Below are 23,861 nucleotides of genomic sequence, written 5' to 3' on the forward strand. Positions count from 1 at the left end.
TTGTGTATCTGTCGTAATTTACCATTTTTCTGACGTATTTTACCTTGAGAAATTCAATAAGTTCAGTAACTTCCTCGCGCTACACGGAAGACTTGCGTGGTTGGGTATATAGCGTGGTGGGAAACTATTTTTGCCCAAAAGACGGTCGACGTTGGACGCAGGATGCACACGCCGGGGCCTTTTACGCTATCTTGTTAATAACAAGTTATGAGACAGCATTACGTCACGCAGCCAGTTTTGGCAAGCGGACGCTCCTCGACGCCCATACATTTGCTCGGTGGCGGCCCATGGCGTGGCTTTCTGCGTCGAGATCACGGAGCAAGAATCGAGATTCGACGAGATGTTTGGCTCCCGGTATCTGTGCCAGTAGTTCTTATTCGGTGCGCGCTTGTACAGCTGCCCTGCCGTGGCTCTGTCTGTAGAGCGGGAACACCGAAACCCACCGCGCACTTTGACGTGCGATCACGTGTTGGGCCACCAGGTTTGGCTTCGATGGCGTTGCGCGATGGCCCCTCATAACTTTTTCCTTCTTGCATGTTTCTACTTCTCCCCTAGACGCGGGCGCGCACAGAGGAGCCACCACCGCCAGTGGAAACGTGCCCCGCTCTGCCCACCTCTACATTCTATCTACTTTACGCGCACTGCGTTTGGCTGAAAAAAAAGTAAAAAAAGAACGAGAGAGCCGGGTGCACGCTTCTGTACGCTTCGCTCAATGTCTGCAGCGGAGCAAAGGCGCGTGTTCTAAGTCCCACTCTTGGCGTGAGCGCATTGCCTGCCGAAGAGTCGCCTGCATACAACACTGCGGCGCATACAAAATCTTCCTAGGAGCATATACATGGTCTGAGCGGAAGGGACACTGCACTCCTAGCCACAAAGGCTGGCGCTTTTCCTTCCCTATCATCTCACGTACAGTTGAGGTGCAACAGCTGCAACACTTGTGGCGGCGCACCTCGGGGTGCCAGCGTCGTGGGACTCCCGATATATCTGCCAGGGTGCTGTTTCTGTTCAGCAAGGGCCGTCGCCTCACGGGCTTCGACGCGCCTACACGTGGACCCCGCGTATTCTTAGAACACCGTCTGCGGAGCTTAATCGCAACGCTGAAACTTGTAATTGGTTTCAAGCCTTCGTGTTTCCGGCCAAACTGAAGAATTGTATAGCAAATTAAAGTCAAGTAAACTTCTACTGCAAGGTGGCCATTAACGTAAAGTTACGAAGGTATGAGCGACGACTCTGAAGATTGAAGAACCAGCTAAATTAAAGCTTTTGAGACCATTCCAGGTTCTTCTTCAGCAGAGGGGGCCGTTTGTATATGCTTTATTTATTTATTTATTTATTTAGCATACCCTCAGGGCCATTAAGGCATTATAGAGGGGAGTGGGTACAAGCAAAACAGGTAAATTCAACAAACAGGAGTTACTAATGCAGAAAATTATATATATGTATATACAAAACTATTTAACAAATGGCACCTAGATATACAGTGTTAGCTATGGCGTTTGTGAGTACAGCTTGAACAATGTTAAGAAAAGGTTCCTAGTTATAAAGTGATAGCTATGGCATTCTTCAATAATTGGTGATCTGCGATGGTGGCCATCGAAGCGGGAAGGTGATTCCACTCATTGGAAGTGCGTGGTACAAATGACTGCAAAAAAGCATTGGATCTGCATAATGGACTGCCGGCCTTATGAATGTGATCTAGTCTGGGCAATACATACGGAGGCGGAGAAATAAGTTTGTTGCGTAGCAGAAGGTGATGAAATAATTTATGAAAAAGGCACAAATGAAACATTTTGCGACGTGATGACAAGGACGGTAAGTTAAGGCTAGATTTCATGGCACTGATACTCGCGATTATATTATAGTTAGAAAGAATGAAACGAGTACAGTTATTCTGAACCCTTTCCAGTGAGTGCGTTAGATCTATTTTACCTGGATCCCAGATTGAAGCAGCATACTCAAGTTTAGGTCGTATTAGAGTTTTATAGAGGATTAATTTTAAGGAATAAGGTGCTTTGGAAAAGTTGCGTCGTAAGTAACCTAGCATTCGTTAGCGTTACTTATTATATGGGTGATGTTGGTATTCCAAGTGAGATCAGAGGTGATGTGAATGCCAAGGTACTTGTAAGTTGTTAGCAATTCTAATGGAGCGTTATTAAGGGAGTACACAGGTGGTTCATTCGTAGTACGAGATACACGCATGAATTTACACTTGTTAACATTTAGTTCCATTAACCATGAATTGCACCACGCAGAAACGGCGTTAAGGTCAGCTTGAAGCCTGGTTACATCCTCGTCGCGAGTTATTTCGGTGTAAATTAGGCAGTCGTCAGCAAATAGGTGAATTTGAGATAAAACACAGTAAGGTAAGTCGTTAATACATATGAGAAATAGGAGGTGTCCAAGCACAGAACCTTGTGGTGCGCCTGAATAAACAGGACTCAGATTAGGGGTTACTTCGTTAGCTGAACCAAACTGTGAACGGTTAGTGGGAAAAACTTCAAGCCAGTACAAAATTTTAGGATCAAGGTTTACTTGTTGCAGTTTGTAGATTAATAAGCTATAGCACACTTTATCGAACACTTTTGCGAAGTCTAAAAAAATTAGGTCTGCAACTGAAGAGTGGTCAAGCAATAAGTTCAGTTTATGCGTGAAGGATATTATTTGGGTGTCAAATGAATATGTTTTGCGGAAGCCGTGTTGAAACTCAGAAAAAAAAGGAGTTTTCTTCTAAGAAGTTGGCAATATGAGAAAACAGAATATGCTCGATAATTTTGCATGGTATACTGGTTAAGGAAATAGGCCGATAGTCCAGTGGCTTTATAAGAAGTATGCACGGATGTCCTAAAGTTTTTGTGCACTCAAGAAGTAATGTAGGATGGAAATGCTACCCTCTGTACGTCTGCTGATCAACGCCGTTGAGTTCAAGCTCCATTACTGTTACATCTGATAGGTGCTTCAGATAGTTACGTGCCTGCTGTAGTCATCTGTTCATGTGTGTCTGCAGGCAGAACGGAATTCTTTTTCACCCCCACACGGTATGCCGAAATCAGGAATGCCTGTGTGATAAAAACCAACAGTCCTGTCCCTACTTCCCCCGATGGGCAGCTCCAGCCTGGGCGTCACGTATATAGGGACGTTGAGTACCTTGCAGCACAAATGCAGCAAACATTGTGTCGACTCGCAGCGCCCTGGTTGAAACGCATTGCAGACGCGTTGTGCGACGCAAAATATGTATGCTCCACTGGGATCCAGAATTTATTCCCGCTTCGACCTTACTCTGGCGAAGCCTCTTAATGTTTTTCGCATTTGCTCGAAGACAGGTGGACACATACCTAATGTCCATCTGTCTACGATTCTGGTGTCCATAATTATATTTACGGGTAATGCGCACCTAGAGATATGTAATCAAACCATTCTGGCGGTTCTCAACTGTGGAAAGAAATCGTGGGGATATAAAAAAAACTTGAAAACAAGTAGAGAACCGCGCAGCAGGTGATATAATCAAGTGGGATAGCCAAATTTGTTAATATTCAAGAGGACAAAAGTAAAGATCACATGTTAACGCGAGCAGCTGATGTATGGAGATAAAGAGGGGAAAGTGGTGTTGGGCAACCCACGTGTTAGATAGAACACATGCCCATTCGTCTATGAGAGTAATAGTATTGGTGCCGAGGGAATATGATCGCAAAGTGAAGATCTAGGACGCAGTAGGCGGGTACAGGATATGGGTAGCTGGAGATCACGGGGACAATGTATTCCTCTTAGAGTGCACCTAAGCACTATGACAACGATAGAGTTTAAATATAGCCAGCTCTAGAGGAAAGGATCCCTATCCATGGATTGAAATCGGCAACCGCAAGTACGCCGCCATGTTGCTTCTCTGCGCAGGCTCGCAGGCGCACACGACGAGATGCGATTCAGACGAGACACGCTATCAACACGACCCGAGCCTGGCTCAGTATTGTGGCGCCGTCAAGATCAGGCGCCGGCAAAAGCAGTCTTTCAGGCGCCGTTAATTTTAGATCTATATTTTTCAAGTAGGCCATCGGATCTTTTTGAAGAATGTACGGAATGAGCTTTATATACATTGTCAGTACTTAATTACTACGTGTATATTCTTGTTTTTGGATCATATGTGGAATGTATTTAGCGTTTCAAAAATGAGAGGAACCAACATAGCGGCGTCCTTGCGGCTTCCCCTTGCTTCGCCCAGATTTTCCACTACAGGTAGGGTAGTAACTGTATGATGACAACAATGATGTTGAAGTCATACGCATGCGCATTGCTCTACGGCCGTAGCAATTCTACAGAAACAAATTGTGGTTTCATTCCCTGTCAACAACCCTTGCTGTAACGAGGAAATGAGGAACCATGGTGATGAAGAAATGCGTGCATTGGTCTCACGACAGACGACTCCGCCGACCATTACTTCATTAACGGGAACGTTACTTGGGCGCCTTGAACGTCTCTCAATGTTATAAGGGCGCACTGAAAGCATGTTTAAACGCTCGCCATGCCTTATTTCAAAGTTTTCCAGTGATTCAAGGGCCGCTCTTCGCGGGCGCACCTTCGGTCCGGTATTCAACAGGCGCCCACCGCGAAAGTCTCCCCGTAGCCGTGAAAGAACGGCGCGACACAGCGCCGCATCGCAACCGGAAGCCGTGCTAGCGCCTGGCCGCCCTCTTTGTGAGCGCGACAGAGGAGGCGATTAATTGCCTCCGCGTCCCAGTAGAGCGGGTGCTAATGAAGTGTCAGCCTTTAATGGGCCGCACATCTCCGCGGACCTTTCTCGGCTCTCCTTAGTCGTCTCTGCGGCAACTGTATATCAGGCGCACCGGTGTATTCTGCGAGGCCTTGCCGGCGTACACTAAAGCGGGCCTAACCTTCGGCCGGCCTTTTCCAGCCTTTCTTAAGCGAGGACCCGCCGCTTCCCCCTTGTGCCTATACCCTTCCTCTGTTGTAGTGGAGACGCAATTATTCGCAGCCCCTCGCCACCACCTAATCGAGGCGGTCAAAGGAATGGTCTCTTTTCGGGGTGCCCGAAAGAAGACCATTTCTTTGGGTAGGTATGCGTAAAACTCGCTGAGCCACTTCTTGCAAAACAACTTTGTACGGAAGTGCTCGCAGGTGTGTTCGGTCGAAAAAGCGTTGCGGAGGTGTCACAACTATTTGGCTGTCTATATGTATGGGGTGAGGGCCAGAGAACAAGGATGTGGTGAAGAGGAGGGGGGCAGGTGGTCGCTTTTCTAGTACGTTGTTTCCTGGCGGAGTATTTGAAGTACAACTCGCATACCCTAGTCGTGAAGGAGGTGGCGTATCGGTGGGACATGTTGTCATGCTGTCTGGTTACTGAGTTCTTGTACTGGACCCTAGGTTTCAAGTTCGACTCCTGCAATTGTAATATCGTTCCATAGGAGTTTCACTAAGTGGAACACTTTCTCAAATATGTCAAACTTAACTGTAGAAGCCTGTAGAGAATTATAATGAGATCTTCTACTTGCTCAGTCAAACTTCTGTGGGACGATACTAACAGCGTGATAGCGACGACTATATCAGGCCCTATATATAGTGCAAGAATATCGTGCATTCTGAGTTCGTCGAGTGTTCAGCCACCAGACGTGGTCGAACATAATCAAGAGACTTTTGCAAAACGACTCCTGTCAAAAGCTTCTGTGCTGCTTCATGGCATAAAAGTCAATACATCAATCAATTAATCAATCTACGCCATGAGAAAGACTAGAGCCAAACAAATATCGTACATTCTGAGTTCGGTGAGTGTTCAGCCACCAGACGTGGTCGAACATAATCAGGAGGCTTTTACCATACGACTCCTGTCAAAAGCTTCTGTGTTGCTTCATGGCATCAAAGTCAATTGATCAATCAATTAATCAATCTACGCCATGAGAAAGGCTAGAGCCAAACAAAGGAAAATGATGGATGACGATGAGGACAGACGCAACCAATGAAGAAGGTGACCAGACAATCTACTTAAAACCACAAAGCCAGGCGAAGTTGTTGGGAACGTCAGAGGGCCTGAGAGACATCATTTGCCATGATGCCATGCTTGCTCGAAGTGGGCATCCAGCTAAAATCCCAGCTGGACGAGTATAGTGCAGATGTGCTCCAAAGTTAGTATGCGGATGCCTGGCCACTCTTAAAGCGGCCCACAAGCGGATATGTGTTTTTTTATTCGCGCGGCAAGTGTTTCCCTTCGATCGATGTCGCAAATAAGACGCTCAAACAAGTTCGGCGAAACGGTTTCTTACAGATACACCCCCCCTTTCCCTCCTCATCGCACTTTCTTCCAAAACGATGTCTGCGTCTCGTTCGAAGTGGGACTTGAATCGGCTTTCAACAATCTCAGAGAAAGAGAGAGAAATGATGCAAGGAAAGGCAGGGAGGTTAACCAGAGTTAGTCCTAGTTGGCTACCCTGCAAGGGAAGAGGGACTAGGTGGGTAAAAAGAGAAAGAGAATGGAAGGGGTGAAGGAGAGAAAGAGAGATGATCACAAAGAAATTGTGTACACGATAGAGCGGTAGGGGTGAGCCTTGTTAAAGTCTCTCGTGAAGCCTTGTAGATCACAGGAAATACATAAATCCAAAGGGCAGGTATGGTCGGCAACCTACATTCAGTTGCGGGATTATCTCAGAAAAACCTTTTTTTGCGTTTTGCATGTATTCGGATAGGCCGCGCCGGAGTTGGGCTCGAGCTAAAGCTTCCTCTTAAGAGGAAGCTTTAGCTCGGGTGCTCCTATATAAATACAGGTAAAAGCACAATTCGTTTTTATGGGCAACCACTGCAACAAACTTGACGAGGCTTGTTGCATTTAAAAGAAAATCTTAGGATCTAGCGACTGTTGGTTTTGAATTCTTTATTTAGGACGTCCATTCTTTTCCTGAAGATTGGCAAAAATTATAAATTTTCAGAAAACGAAATTATCAAGTTTACAACTCCGTAACTCAGCAATGAAAAATGATACCACAATTCGGTAAACTACATTTCTTAGTACATCTAAAGCTGAAAGATTTATGTGTTACACATGAATGTCAAAAAATGAGAATACAGCTTTTGAAGAACCCTTGTACACAACGTAAAAATTCCCGTGAGATACAAAATGAGAAATCGAATTTTTCCGCTTTCAATGATCTAACAGATGGCGTTTACAGAACAGCGATATCCGTTCTTTATGCAAAGCTATTAATTTGTAAATTCCGTGCTTCTATATTTTTGAAAATTTCGAATTTTTGAAATCATTTTAACGAAATTCATGTCCTAAATCGAAATTCTGCTGCCAACAGGCAATATAATTTAACTTTATCTCTCAACTGCAACAAATTTCATTAAAATCGGTCGAAGGGTTAACTCAGAAAAAAGTTTTTGCGTTTTACATGCATTTGAATAGGCGGCGTCCGAGTTGGGCGCGAGGTAAAGCTTCCTCTTAAGGCTTTAAGGATTTTTCGGTGATACATGCATGAAATTCTTGCATAATGTGTTGGATGTGGAAAGGCAAAGGTCTTGGTGGAGTAGTCAACGATGTCAACTGATTTTCTCTTCGGCTGTCTTTACTCACCATCCGACTGGAACCAGAGCTGACCGCTCCTAGATCACCGGAAGAGTCGTTAGGGAAATGTTTCTCGAAGTAATCGTTCGCGCAGGAGGCGAAAGTGGTTGCTGACGCTGCCGCTTCGTGGCGCTGGGTTCTCAACTTCCTCGCATGGTCCCCCAGTCGCTTATTCTATTCCACACCACTCTTGGAAGTATAAGCTCTTCGAGATTTTTCAGCACGTAGTGCCCATTGCGCAGCGCAGCGATCGTGGTGGAGCCACCGCAAGCTAAGCAAGGGGAAGCAGACCAATCGCAGAAGCCGGTATTACGTTTCTCACTTCTGCCTCTCGTGTGTAACGGCGGCGTGACGCCAGACCCGGTCGCACCACTCAGAGCCACTGGCACGGCCCTCTTCTACCGGTACTTTCGCTTCGCTGGCCCAACCACAATAGAATCTTCTCCTCCTCCTCACACTCCTCGCCTATCATGAGCCGGTGAGATGATAAAAAAGAGAAAACCTGTCTACGTGATCAATGCTATTTTCTTTATTGGCAAGCAAAATTATCATCGTGTTAACGAGCAGAGCATTTCATTGGGCTCGTCCAAAGGTGTTGCGGGTCCCCCCACACGTTGGCATCGACGGTTACGTAGTTTTTGCCTGAGAAGATTAGACTGAAGCCCATATGGAATAATTTTACGTTATAGCGTCCTGTATCTACACGGCAGATCGTACACTCAGCTCTCTTTCACATATTTGACATCTGTACACTTCTACACTTTGCCTATGGACTATAAGAAGCGTTTCTTGCGTAAACCCACTTCGATAGCCGCAGTACGTTTTCCGTACGTCATACTATTACATACTATTATCTAGCTTAACTATGAAAGACAATTCCACATTGTAAGGTTCGAGAAAATGTTCACTGAAATTTCATTAAATTTTTAAATTTTCAATTCCATGCATCCAGGAACACGTGCGCTTTTTTGTACAAACCGGTCATGTAAAAAGAATAATAATGCTGTAGCACTCTTGACTACTTATTGAAACTCTAATCAATTTATACTCCTGCCACATGACGTAGACGTCTTCAGGCCTAGCAAAGCTGTTTCACACCGACACTTTATTTCAAGATCCAGTACGAAATGTACGATACTGAGGTGGGTCGGAACAAAACCACGGAAGGCTAAACAGAGCACTGCACCCTGTTTGGACATAAAAACAACCATAATAATTGGCTACCGTTAGCGTATGATAATTAAATAAACGTACTCAAAATAAATATTTGTACGTATTTACATTACAAAAACCAACAACAATAAATGTGACACATAAAATACATTCGCCGTTACGTATGGTGAAAAAGGAATCAATGATCAAACCTTGTTTTTCAAACCTAAAGAAAGTGTATAGCATACTTTACCTCATGCGTTTTATTTGCTGAACAAAGTTCGTCCTTGAGAAGGAGATTTCGCAGTCACCTGAGGTACGCGAATCATATATGTCTGTGGGTGTAGTTAAATTTTCCAGCTATGTGATTGATGGATAATTATGTGTGACGCCTACAATAACTGGAGCGGTTCGAAAAGATAGATATACATAAACCAATGTTGTCATTTCAATATTAAAAATAAAGGAAAAACAAACGGGCAAACATATTGGCGACAGAGCCGAGTACACGTGTTGTGCGCGCCGCTGTGCGTTTAAGGCCATTGGAGCATGGAAATAACGTTAACAAGCAAACACGTGACAATTATTCACACACTGAAAAAGTTATGCGACTTGGGAGCAGGGGTCTAGTGTCTAATCTTGTCGTCGTGCTCTCTGCCTATTCCCTGTCGGCCCGTTTGTTTCGTACAGGGTGATCGGGCACTACAGGGTAAAACATTGAGCCCCAGAAAAGGGGCGCCCGAGACTGCCCGGCGCCATTCCAGCTTACCGTAGCCATAGATGATTGTGGATGCTGCACCTATTACACCTATTTTGGCTGAGTGGACTCTCTCTCAAACAGGACCACTGCCGGTCGGATCGACAAACGTACTGCCGAATCACGTGCCTCTGAACACCAAGCGATGGGCTAAATTTTGCTGCGCGCGCGTGACGCGTGGGGCCGCAACAGCGCCAAACGTTCACGTGACTCATCCATTATCGAGTAGTGGCATCTTTCATCTACACAACGACACCAAAGTAGGGCTCGTGGGTGGCGCGGTTGCAAAGTTCCAAGTGTTGTTAGGGTTATGTGTTTCCGGTACAGACGTGTATCATTCGCATTCGGTTCCGGCGACTGACTCCGTTATGCTGACGGAAACAAAAGACGTTTCCCGTCAAGAAATAAAGCTGTTTATTTTGGCTTCTCGCTACCGTACTCCAGTGGTGTACACACTCTTAAGATGAAGAAGCAATAATTCGCGCTTTTTGCACGCACTACAGCGGTGTATCTGGGAAACAGTCGCTCTTCGAGGCACATTCGCCTAGAAGTCCTCGCCGGTATTTTCCATGGGCGCAGAAGCAATACGGGTACCTGTCATCGATGCATACGTCGGCGCAAGAGCAATTCAGGCACTCCAAAGACTCTTCTTCGTCGACGTATGGCGCTGAGGATACAACAGACTCCCAAAGGTTGGCTTTAAAACAAAACCAAACATATACCTTATTAATCATATTACACATACAGCGACCATGTGGAATTCGATAATCATGCAATATTCAGGAAATCTGCACGTTCCATATTCTACATGCAGGATTTGTATTTTCTTAGAGCTAACAGAACATTTACGAAACTAAATGTGGCGGATGGAGCAAAATTTTATTCATTGGGTACTCGTGCAAAAAAAGACACGACTGGGTTGATATGTCGAGATGTTTATATGAGCAATTTACAGATGATTACGTAATGCATCTTTTATTACGTACTTTTCGGAGCATTCTGAAGTTTACAAATTGTAGTCGTTTGTTTTTGCGAGGAACATCCATTTGATAGAAATTATTATTACAACAACAGTTTCGAGATGCGCGCCCTCAAATTTGCGTTGAAGAACGCCTTGTGGTGCCGCTTTTCTTTGAAATGAAACGTGAAGCACCAAAATGCCTCGTACACCGGCGAATTCTCTCACACGCAGAAGGAACGCGTTGAAGCTATAGTATCGCCCAAGAAAGAAGAGGGTGAGCATTGTCGCTAAGACAACTCCCGTGTTAATTGCACATTGCGCGTAATGCGGAGGGTGTGCGTCAACCTCCCGCCGGCTGCAAGCATTTTCATCCACCTTCGTTTTATTTAACGCGGTAATTTCTACAATGAAAATAGTATAAATACAACAACAAGCAGTTCTCCCTATTCTTTGCTTGGTTTCGTTGTCTGTTGGCTTTATATGTTGCAAGTGTGATTAATAACTAAAATCCGAATCGGCCTTGAACTAAGTGTTTCTCAGAAGAGTCGTTAGCTGTCCGCAACCGGACCTTTCCTTCGTCAAATCTATAATTTGATGATGGTGATTATGAAATTTATCAGCCGAGTAGTACTTACGCTGCGCGCTACTATAGCGAAGAAGGGTCACGAGCACGAAAGACAGCGCATACATTCGACAAACCAACATGACTAGGTTGGTGCCCTCGAAGCCTGCAGCAAGAATAAGGACTGGAAAGGGATCGCGAGCAATTAAACAAGCAGCGTCTTTGTTAAGCAAAAAAGGAAACTAAGTGTAACTCGAGAATTCTAACGAAAAATGCAATAAGCACTCTTGGCCTTGCAGCTGGCCCATTGGTACACTTGGCCTTGCAAGCAGATTTCCCTCTTAACGACGGCTAAACTATTTGTCTGCGTTACAACCATTTTAGTTCCTTCAGGCCACCTGTTTGTTTAGAGGAAATATGTGGCCTGTGTTAAGTATAACGCCACTCGCACGACTTTATGTGCCGTTTTTCTTTTTGTAATATAAAGTCGATGTAAAAAATAGTTCCTGCAAATTTCTTAATATCTCGTAATATCTGAGAAAAAGCGCTCGCGAGGTTGGCATTCATTTGACAGTTGGAGTAACAATAGATCACACACATTAGCGAACAGCAATTATAAAAATATTTTTGTATGGTCAGATTTGTTCAGCTGGAAGTAACGTAATTAAAAGAAATACTCCCATTAGAGATATCGCTGGTCTGCTATTTCAGCTGCGTTTCTTTAAGACCCGGGCGTTACTTCAGCGAAAAACCACAACCTCCAATTACGATTATTCTTTACTTATTTTTTATTGTCATTTTCATGAGATCACGTGTTCCGATTGTAAAATATATATATATATATATATATATATATATATATATATATATATATATATATATATTGGGTTGTCATATTTACTTTACAGAAGTACTAAAGCTGTCACAACATTCGGTACATCCGGCTATTAGGAGCGTTAAGAAAAAGCGTGGTCGCTCCAGATAATCCACAAAACGCAAGTCAAGTAGTTTATGATGATTTTAACAGTAACGGCAATGCATATGTTAACAGATTTCAGTACCCACGGTTCAATATTTTTACACTTACCTGAAGTTGAGGATTTTGTAAACATCTCGAAAGCGTAAACCCTAAACTCTGCTTGCAACAGTCTCTCGAACGTAACTTTCTCTTTCAAATACAAAAACATTAATTGAAAGCATTCTCACGTTTTACCTGCATTTCAATAGCGAAATTGAAGTTGGCCCAGAGCGAAAGCCAAAGAACAACGCAAGTTGGAGCATCGCTTAATAAACATGCTGACGTATGTGAATTAAAATTTTTACGTGGCCGTTTTTCGCCGTGTAAGCACAGCTACAAAGGCATTGATCGGTGCAAGACACGCCTACAAGCTTCCAATGTTTGTTGAATGTTGTCACCGATTCCACAGCGACACACCCTTGCATAATTATGTTGCGCGTGCGATGCTAAATATAAGGCTAAATAGCGCCGTACATTCTTGAACGCACACAAGCACCAGCTATTACGGTGGAATGTACGATAAGTAATCCAAAATGATTCACCTAAATTGTGGGATCTTTAGGTCAAAAACCGCAATGTAAGGAAGATCATGCTGTGGCGCGCTGTATAGTTGGGCGCTCCGAATTAATTTTCCCCACCGGGGAATACTTAAAGTGCACCAAATCTAATAAGTACACGCGTCTTATCGCATTTCGCCTCCATCGAAATTCGGCGGAATCATTAACATCGAATCTTGCGCATCGAATGCACAAGCGTTCGCGTACCGTGCTTAGTGTGTGCGTTGAAGAACAGGGCCCGAATCCACATAGCTTTCCTACGCTGAAAGCGCTCGTGCATGCCAATAGTGATGTACGGCATATTATAAGCGGAGGCAATGAGCCAATGAAAAAACAGCACTACGAACGAAAAGCTTTGTGAATTCGGCCCCAGGTGATTTTAAAAGTAAGTTCTACAATGAATGCGTTGTTCCCGTGTCTACATGCGGAGCCAGAGTTAGAGGAAAACAAAAGTTGACAATAAAGTCATGGTAGGCGCAACGAGGTATCGTTAGGGCTGGTGTCTGGCACTACGTGGCGAAAGGAATTTCATCCGACATCTTCGTCGAAATGAGGCGTGACTTCTCCTGCGATGGTTGGCGTGCCGCACTTCGCGCACAAAGAACTTTCTCTCACCCGACCTTCTTCCACCAGGCCTCGTCCAAATGAAGCGTGACTTCCTAATTCGCCATGACCATTTCGAGTGTCTACCTGTCTGCCGGAAGCCCCGCAGTGTACAGGCCTCTTTTGTGTGTGTGTGCGAGTTTAGAGAGGCCCTTTCGTCGAATCGGCCCTAGAAGAGAACTTCCACGAACCCGCAAAGCGCAGAAGAGGCGGACAGGCGTCTACAATTCCAGGAGGCGGGACGACTTCATCCTTTCAGCAGGCTCGGTATAACCAGAGGAGGAGGAGCCCTCTTTCTGTGCCGGTCCCGTGACATCGACGGAAGCCAGATTCCGCCAACGATTGTAGAGAGCCTATTTAAGGCGCTCCGAATTGTACTTTTGATCACTTCATGCTCTTCTCATTTTCTTTCATCTACCTTTGAATAAACCGTGCAAGTTTCGCACTAGAAAATTGTCTCGCCGTTGCTTGGTCGCCATGGTCTACTGGATGCCTGCAGCCCGCCGATAACGCCACGTTACCCAATAAGTAACGTCGATCTAGCTTCGATAGGCAGGCGCCGCTACTTCTCGGCAGCAGTACGATACGCTACCCTGGAGTACGCAACAGTATGCGACGAAAAGTGTTGTTCCTAACGATTAGAGACAAGAAGATGACGGTATTCTATGTAGAGGAAGCATGTGTAGCTGATATTGAAGCGGAGCGTTCTTTGACCGTCATTTCGACTTTCCCGCTCCTCCAGCGCTCCAGCCTTGCCAGATAGTTCTCGCCATATGTGTGGGTTATACTGAACGTAACGTCGTCCTGATGTCTTCGTCGCCGTACGGAGGTCATCCCTGCTGTCTGCAGGCTAGTCTCGAACGATTGGCCGCTAGCGGACATAGCGGAAGCAAACGTCGGATGAAGTGCGAATCGAGATGACCCGTGGTTGGCAAGGGGTGGGCGCCAGCGCCGACCTGAGCTCCAAAACCAACACGCCATAGTGGCATTTTATCGCATTTAGAGCGTCGTTAGTGCGGTCGTGTGATATTTCCCACACAAAGACTTGAAGTGAGGACCACAATGTGAAGATCACATTGCCACTGTCACCGCTTCGTTACATCGTCGTCAGCAGGCCACCATCTTCGAGCCGTCGTCATCACATTGTCGTCATCCTTCCTCGGTCGTGAGTCCGTCGTCGTCGTTTCAACGTCGTCATACCGCGTCCTTGTCAAAGAGCCGACGCCATGCCATCGCGGTCGTTCCATCGTCGTCATTTTGCAGCAGTGATTCCATTCTCGTCATCCCATTGAAGTCATGCTTTTGCCGTCGTATTAGCGTCCTGGTCATCCCGCGGTCCTATTCATGCAGTCGTCGTTTTTCCCAACGTCGTCGTTTAAGCGTCTTCAAGGATCGCATGGGGGGGACGATCCAGTGCAACAACGTTTTGCTGAGCGAGGTAGCTAACAGGAAAGAATGTCTCCAACTGGGTCGTGTGGTCGGTACGCAGGAAGATAGTTTTTCACAAACGCCAATCAAAGCTTCGTCGCTTAAACCGATTAAGACGGAGGGTGGGATCCGCAGATTTTATTTTGACCAGGATGGAAACGAAAGAGGTGCAGCTTCTATAGAGATGAGAAAAGATAGCCGAATGTAAATAAATTAACAGCACGGTTGCCCAGGCAAGCGACACTTAGTGAGAGGTCTCGGTGGATCTGTCGATCGGATAACAATGTTGCTATTCTCGGACGACCCTTTGTGACCACGAAGGACAAGCTACAGGGGTGGAACTTTGACAAGGTGGAACATGCGTGAGTGCGCTGAACATTTCGGCAACTTTCGACAGTGGCTTCGGTTTCTTTGAGTGGATGGTGAATCAGCGTAGCTTCCAATTGTGACGGTTGCAAGTGAAGAGCAAAAGAGAGAGAGGGAAAAGGATGCATAGAAAGGCAGGGAGGTTAACCCGAGGCAATTCCGGTTGGCTACCCTGCACGGGGGACGGGAGAAGGGGATAAACAGAGAAAGAGAGCGGAAGGGGGAGATAGAGAGAAATAGAGACGAGCACTAACAAACAGTGTACACTACAGAGCGGTAGGCGCTGGCGTTTTTAAAGTCTATCGTTAATCCCCGCAGACCGCAGGAACCCTAATAACGCGAGTAAGGCCTTCAGCACGGATGGTCTGTGGGAGTGCTAACCTAAAGCTTTTATTTCTGATAGTGGAGGATTGTCCAACTGGTATAGTACTCTGCACAGCAGTTGTCGCTGAGCGCTATATCGCGAGCAGACACAGATAATATGTGCGAGCGTCTCATCGATGTTGCATGTGGCGGACGTGGGCCTGTTGGCCATTCCAATAAGGAAAGCATGGGCCCTATAATGTTTTTATTTCAATCTCCTGACGTCAAATTTGTGTAACCGCCAACGCAAGCATGGGGCGGTCACGGGCAGAGTTCTCTGAGCTGACCAATCACATCTTCTCCTCGTTCGAAGGAGGTCGCTTTTTGCCTAAACTGAGCGGCTTGTCTTGTGTAATTGGCTGACATGAGGCGAGGAGCCCGCTTAAGTGGAGAGGGGTTCGATGGGGCCGAGTCACTGCACTGAAAATCGATAACCGGATGACGCGGGCAGTGCCGGCGTCTGCAATTGGTCCACTTTGCCTTACATAGCTTGCAGTCATCATCATCATCATCAGCCTAGTTACGCCCACTGCAGGGCAAAGGCCTCTCCCATACTTCTCCAACTACCCCGGTCATGTACTAATTGTGGCCATGTTGTCCCTGCAAACGTCTTAATGTCATCCGCCCACCTAACTTTCTGCCGCCCCCTGCTACGCATCCCTTCCCTTGGAATCCAGTCCGTAACCCTTAGTGACCATCGGTTATCTTCCCTCCTCATTACATGTCCGGCCCATGCCCATTTCTTTTTCTTGATTTCAACTAAGATGTCGTTTACCCGCGTTTGTTGCCTCACCCAATCTGCTCTTTTCTTATCCCTTAATGTCACACCCATCATTCTTCTTTCCATAGCTCGTTGCGTCGTCCTCAATTTCAGCAGAACCCTTTTCGTAAGTCTCCAGGTTTCTGCCCCATATGTGAGTACTGGTAACACACAGCTGTTATACACTTTCCTTTTGAGGGATAGTGGCATCCTGCTGTTCATGATTTGAGAATGCCTGCCAAACGCACCCCAGCCCATTCTTATTCTTCTGGTTATTTCAGTCTCATGATCCGGATCCGTGGTCACTACCTGCCCTAAGTAGATGTAGTCCCTTACCCCTTCCAGTGCTTCGCTACCTATCGTAAACTGCTGTTCTCTTCTGAGCCTGTTAAACATTACCTTAGTTTTCTGCAGATTAATTTTCAGACCCACCCTTCTGCTTTGCCTCTCCAGGTCAGTGAGCATGCATTGCAATTGGTCTCCTGAGTTACTAAGCAAGGCAATATCATCAGCGAATCGCAAGTTGCTAACGTATTCTCCATCAACTTTTATCCCCAATTCTTCCCACTCCAGGCCTCTGAATACCTCCTGTAAACATGCTGTGAATAGCATTGGAGATATCGTATCTCCCTGTCTGACGCCTTTCTTTATAGGGATTTTGTTGCTTTCTTTGTGGAGGACTACGGTGGCTGTGGAGCCGCTATAGATATCTTCCAGTATCTTTACATATGGCTCATCTACACCCTGTTTCCGTAATGCCTCCATGACTGCTGAGGCTTCGACTGAATCAAACGCTTTCTCGTAATCAATGAAAGCTATATATAACGGTTGGTTATATTCTGCACATTTCTCTATCACTTGATTGATAGTGTGAATATGGTCTATTGTTGAGTAGCCTTTACGGAATCCTGCCTGGTCCTTTGGTTGACAGAAGTCTAAGGTGTTCCTGATTCTATTTGCGATTATCTTAGTAAATACTTTGTAGGCAACGGACAGTAAGCTGATCGGTCTATAATTTTTCAAGTCTTTGGCGTCCCCTTTCTTATGGATTAGGATTATGTTAGCGTTCTTCCAAGATTCCGGTACGCTCGAGGTTATGAGGCATTGCGTATACAGGGTGGCCAGTTTCTCTAGAACAATCTGACCACCATCCTTCAACAAATCTGCTGTTACCTGATCCTCCCCAGCTGCCTTCCCCCTTTGCATAGCTCCTAAGGCTTTCTTTACTTCTTCTGGCGTTACCTGTGGGATTTCGAATTCCTCTAGGCTATTCTCTCTTCCACTATCGTCGTGGGTGTCACTGGTACTGTATAAATCTCTATAGAACTCCTCAGCCACTTGAACTATCTCATCCATATTAGTAACGATATTGCCGACTTTGTCTCTTAACGCACACATCTGATTCTTGCCTATTCCTAGTTTCTTCTTCACTGTTTTTAGGCTTCCTCCGTTCCTGAGAGCCTGTTCAATTCTATCCATATTATAGTTCCTGATGTCCGCTGTCTTACGCTTGTTGATTAACTTAGAAAGTTCTGCCAGTTCTATTCTAGCTGTAGGGTTAGAGGCTTTCATACATTGGCGTTTCTTGATCAGATCTTTCGTCTCCTGCGATAGCTTACTGTTTTCCTGTCTAACGGAGTTACCACCGACTTCTATTGCACACTCCTTAATGGTTCCCATGAGATAGTCGTTAATTGCTTCAACACTAAGGTCCTCTTCCTGAGTTAAAGCCGAATACCTGTTCTGTAGCTTGATCCGGAATTCCTCTAGTTTCCCTCTTACCGCTAACTCATTGATTGGCTTCTTGTGTACCAGTTTCTTCCGTTCCCTCCTCAAGTCTAGGCTAATTCGAGTTCTTACCATCCTATGGTCACTGCAGCGTACCTTGCCGAGTACGTCTACATCTTGTATGATGCCAGGGTTCGCGCAGAGTATGAAGTCGATTTCATTTCTAGTCTCACCATTCGGGCTCCTCCACGTCCACTTTCGACTAACCCGCTTGCGGAAAAAGGTGTTCATTATCCGCATATTATTCTGTTCTGCAAACTCTACTAATAATTCTCCTCTGCTATTCCTAGAGCCTATGCCATATTCCCCCACTGACTTGTCTCCAGCCTGCTTCTTGCCTACCCTGGCATTGAAGTCGCCCATCAGTATAGTGTATTTTGTTTTGACTTTACCCATCGCCGATTCCACGTCTTCATAAAAGCTTTCGACTTCCTGGTCATCATGACTGCATGTAGGGGCATAGACTTGTACCACCTTCAATTTGTACCTCTTAATAAGCTTCACAACAAGACCTGCCACCCTCTCGTTAATGCTATAGAATTCCTGTATGTTACCAGCTATTTCCTTATTAATCAGGAATCCGACTCCTAGTTCTCGTCTCTCCGCTAAGCCCCGGTAACACAGTACATGCCCGCTTTTTAGCACTGTATATGCTTCTTTTGTCCTCCTAACCTCACTGAGCCCTATTATATCCCATTTACTACCCTCTAATTCCTCCAATAACACTGCTAGACTCGCCTCACTAGATAGCGTTCTAACGTTAAACGTTGCCAGGTTCAGATTCCAATGGCGGCCTGTCCGGAGCCAGGTATTCTTAGAACCCTCTGCAGCGTTACAGATCTGACCGCCGCCGTGGTCAGTTGCTTCGCGGCTGCTGGGGACTGAGGGCCGGGGTTTGATTGTTGTATTCATATAGGAGGTTGTGGCCAAGTACTGCACCAGGGTGGCCAATCCTGCTCTGGTGAGAGAGTGCGTTACCGGTTCTGGTCACCGGGATCAGGCCGCACTCCAGGCCTGTTTGTGCAATTTTCTCAACACACGGTTTTTTTTTGTATTTCCCGGTGGAGAATTGCGCGGCACCGGGATTTGAATCACGGTCCTCTTGCACTGGAGACGGATACTCTACCGTCCCCGCAGGAGTTAAATTAAAAATTGAATTATGGTGATTTGCGTGACAAAACCACTTTCTGATTATGCACGCCGTAGTGGAGGACTCCGAAAATTTCGACCACCTGGGGTTCTTTAACGTGCACCTAATTCTAAGTACACGGGTGTTTTCGCATTTCGCCCCCATCGAAATGCGGCCGCCGTGGCCGGGGTCCGATCCCGCGACCTCGTGCTCAGCAGTCTAACACCATGACCACTGAGCAACCACGGCGGGTCCCGCAGGAGTTGTACGCCTCATTTAACCTACAGTGGTGCCCTATTTGATCAGTCAAGGTGGACCAATCTGAGCTCGGTTATACCGCATGGATGGCACTCGGCTAGAGAACCTGGTATTTATGACCTGCACATGTGTGGCCACACATAATTGAGGATATATAATTTTTTTTTTAGGAGGGTTTCCGTACAGTGATAAAAGGAAGGAAAATACATTAAAAGAAAAAAAAGGAAAAAAAGGAACATAACATGTGATTTGAACTCGTGATCCTTCATTGTTGCCCGGAAAGGTAGCTCAGTCGGTTGGTTGGTCAAGCCAACGGTTACTTTCAAGCGCCAAAGCTCCTGCTCCGAGCTTCATACTTATGTGGAAAGGGACTGATGTTGTCCGCGGCAGTCGATTGGAAGGCGTAATTTCTTTGAAAAATGGCCGCCAGAGGAGCAGCGTGAACTCGAGCGGCTTTATAGACTAGGAAAACTGCCTTAAAATATTTAGACTTGAGGGGAAGCTTCGCTAACAAACTATAACACGGCAATCAGCACTCGTATACGACGAGAGAAATTATTGAGGCGTGGGAAATTCCCTTGAAATAAATCTGGTTTGCGAGACAAATGCTTGTATGTATTGAATCTCTTAAAAGATGATGGGGGAAATATGCGCTCACCGAGAGGGCATCTTCAGCACGAGACCACCGCGAGGCACCTTACTGAGATGTAGAGAGCTTCGCGGCCGGAACGAAATCTCCCCTCTCCGCCGGCCCAGGGTGGAAAACGTGCTTTCCGATCGCTCAAGGTTGCGCGGATATTGTATAGCTCTAGCGTCTAGGAAAAAGCTTAAACAGGTGCGGGGGCGGCACGCATAGCGTGGGAAGCTAGCCGCCGGAATAGCTATCTCAAGTACTGCTGCTGGCGAGGGCGAAATACCTTCGTGTAATTATAATAACCCTAATAGGACTTCTTTCAAAGAAAAAAAAGAGAAGAAAAAGAAAAGGGAAACGGCTCAGAAGGCTATACTACGAGAGCTATGACTGATACTTTTCTATATATATGTATTAATCTCATCTATGGGATCGCATGCGCGCGCTGTTGGTTTTAAAGCGCAACCGTGGTAGGGAAACGGAAGGCGATATAAGCATGCGTGTCCATGATACGCACACGACAAACTGCCTTACAATATTTAGAATTGATATATATATATACACACACAAAAGTCAATATAGGCTGCTCGACACTATCTCGCGCGTTTTTATAGCGAAGTACATCAGAACCGACTCGTCGTTCCACAACAACCATTTCCTGAGTGATCGCCAGATATATGCCGAATAACTTCCTGTCATTCAATAAGAATGTCTCTCTTTCATGCAGCCTACCAATTCGCGCTGTTTCGGTTTAGACAAATCAATTTATCATTCGAGGCGCACTTGCGAAGTTTGCCTCCAATTAAAACTGCCTGCGATGCCTATAGTGCAGCTCTTATCTCACTCAACATACACAGTTCTATATACGTGCATCCGGTGCAATGCTTTCCGTTGTATCAGCAATTTCAATGTCATGGCCGATCATGTAAGCAAAAGTAGCTGTTTACTATTTACAATATCCAGAATTGATCAAACGTGAAGTTGTCACCGGCATTCTGAGTGGTTGGAAGGCATACTTTCTTTGAAGAATGGCCGCCAGAGGAGCAGCGTGAACTCGAGCGGCTTTATAGACTAGGAAAACTGCCTTAAAATATTTAGACTTGGGGGGAAGCTTCGTTAACAAACTATAACACGGCAATCAGCACTCGTATACGACGAGAGAAATTATTGAGACGTGGGAAATTCCCTTGAAATAAATCTGGTTTGCGAGACAAATGCTTGTATGTATTGAATCTCTTAAAAGATGAGGGGGGAAATATGCGCTAACCGAGAGGGCATCATCAGCACGAGACCAGCGCGAGGCACCTTACTGAGATGTAGAGAGCTTCGCGGCCGGAACGAAATCTCCCCTCTCCGCCGGCCCAGGGTGGAAAACGTGCTTTCCGATCGCTCAAGGTTGCGCGGATATTGTATAGCTCTAGCGTCTAGGAAAAAGCTTAAACAGGTGCGGGGGCGGCACGCATAGCGTGGGAAGCTAGCTGCCGGAATAGCTATCTCAAGTACTGCTGCTGGCGAGGGCGAAATACCTTCGTGTAATTATAATAACCCTAATAGGACTTCTTTCAAAGAAAAAAAAGAGAAGAAAAAGAAAAGGGAAACGGCTCAGAAGGCTATACTACGAGAGCTATGACTGATACTTTTCTATATATATGTATTAATCTCATCTATGGGATCGCATGCGCGCGCTGTTGGTTTTAAAGCGCAACCGTGGTAGGGAAACGGAAGGCGATATAAGCATGCGTGTCCATGATACGCACACGACAAACTGCCTTACAATATTTAGAATTGATATATATATACACACACCCAAAAGCCAATATAGGCTGCTCGACACTATCTCGCGCGTTTTTATAGCGAAGTACATCAGAACCGACTCGTCGTTCCACAACAACCATTTCCTGAGTGATCGCCAGATATATGCCGAATAACTTCCTGTCATTCAATAAGAATGTCTCTCTTTCATGCAGCCTACCAATTCGCGCTGTTTCGGTTTAGACAAATCAATTTATCATTCGAGGCGCACTTGCCAAGTTTGCCTCCAATTAAAACTGCCTGCGATGCCTATAGTGCAGCTCTTATCTCACTCAACATACACAGTTCTATATACGTGCATCCGGTGCAATGCTTTCCGTTGTATCAGCAATTTCAATGTCATGGCCGATCATGTAAGCAAAAGTAGCTGTTTACTATTTACAATATCCAGAATTGATCAAACGTGAAGTTGTCACCGGCATTCTGAGTGGTTGGAAGGCATACTTTCTTTGAAGAATGGCCGCCAGAGGAGCAGCGTGAACTCGAGCGGCTTTATAGACTAGGAAAACTGCCTTAAAATATTTAGACTTGAGGGGAAGCTTCGTTAACAAACTATAACACGGCAATCAGCACTCGTATACGACGAGAGAAATTATTGAGACGTGGGAAATTCCCTTGAAATAAATCTGGTTTGCGAGACAAATGCTTGTATGTATTGAATCTCTTAAAAGATGAGGGGGGAAATATGCGCTAACCGAGAGGGCATCATCAGCACGAGACCGCCGCGAGGCACCTTACTGAGATGTAGAGAGCTTCGCGGCCGGAACGAAATCTCCCCTCTCCGCCGGCCCAGGGTGGAAAACGTGCTTTCCGATCGCTCAAGGTTGCGCGGATATTGTATAGCTCTAGCGTCTAGGAAAAAGCTTAAACAGGTGCGGGGGCGGCACGCATAGCGTGGGAAGCTAGCCGCCGGAATAGCTATCTCAAGTACTGCTGCTGGCGAGGGCGAAATACCTTCGTGTAATTATAATAACCCTAATAGGACTTCTTTCAAAGAAAAAAAAGAGAAGAAAAAGAAAAGGGAAACGGCTCAGAAGGCTATACTACGAGAGCTATGACTGATACTTTTCTATATATATGTATTAATCTCATCTATGGGATCGCATGCGCGCGCTGTTGGTTTTAAAGCGCAACCGTGGTAGGGAAACGGAAGGCGATATAAGCATGCGTGTCCATGATACGCACACGACAAACTGCCTTACAATATTTAGAATTGATATATATATATACACACACAAAAGTCAATATAGGCTGCTCGACACTATCTCGCGCGTTTTTATAGCGAAGTACATCAGAACCGACTCGTCGTTCCACAACAACCATTTCCTGAGTGATCGCCAGATATATGCCGAATAACTTCCTGTCATTCAATAAGAATGTCTCTCTTTCATGCAGCCTACCAATTCGCGCTGTTTCGGTTTAGACAAATCAATTTATCATTCGAGGCGCACTTGCCAAGTTTGCCTCCAATTAAAACTGCCTGCGATGCCTATAGTGCAGCTCTTATCTCACTCAACATACACAGTTTATATACGTGCATCCGGTGCAATGCTTTCCGTTGTATCAGCAATTTTAATGTCATGGCCGATCATGTAAGCAAAAGTAGCTGTTTACTATTTACAATATCCAGAATTGATCAAACGTGAAGTTGTCACCGGCATTCTGAGTGGTTGGAAGGCATAATTTCTTTGAAAAATGGCCGCCAGAGGAGCAGCGTGAACTCGAGCGGCTTTATAGACTAGGAAAACTGCCTTAAAATATTTAGACTTGAGGGGAAGCTTCGTTAACAAACTGTAACACGGCAATCAGCACTCGTATACGACGAGAGAAATTATTGAGACGTGGGAAATTCCCTTGAAATAAATCTGGTTTGCGAGACAAATGCTTGTATGTATTGTATCTCTTAAAAGATGAGGGGGGAAATATGCGCTCACCGAGAGGGCATGATCAGCACGAGACCACCGCGAGGCACCTTACTGAGATGTAGAGAGCTTCGCGGCCGGAACGAAATCTCCCCCCTCCGCCGGCCCAGGGTGGAAAACGTGCTTTCCGATCGCTCAAGGTTGCGCGGATATTGTATAGCTCTAGCGTCTAGGAAAAAGCTTAAACAGGTGCGGGGGCGGCACGCATAGCGTGGGAAGCTAGCCGCCGGAAT

General features: G+C 45.7%; 1 long non-coding RNA gene across 1 annotated transcript; it reads right to left on the reverse strand.

Annotated features, from left to right (window-relative positions):
• Positions 1 to 9,867: 9,867 nt before the first annotated feature.
• Positions 9,868 to 11,184, reverse strand: LOC142590380 (uncharacterized). Its single transcript, XR_012830084.1, has 2 exons — positions 11,067 to 11,184; positions 9,868 to 10,167 (listed from the first exon to the last, which is right to left on the reverse strand). It is a non-coding gene; the product is annotated as an uncharacterized LOC142590380 (long non-coding RNA).
• Positions 11,185 to 23,861: the final 12,677 nt, after the last annotated feature.

Source organism: Dermacentor variabilis, chromosome 8 (assembly GCF_050947875.1).
Source record: "Dermacentor variabilis isolate Ectoservices chromosome 8, ASM5094787v1, whole genome shotgun sequence".
Lineage (NCBI taxonomy): Eukaryota > Metazoa > Arthropoda > Arachnida > Ixodida > Ixodidae > Dermacentor > Dermacentor variabilis.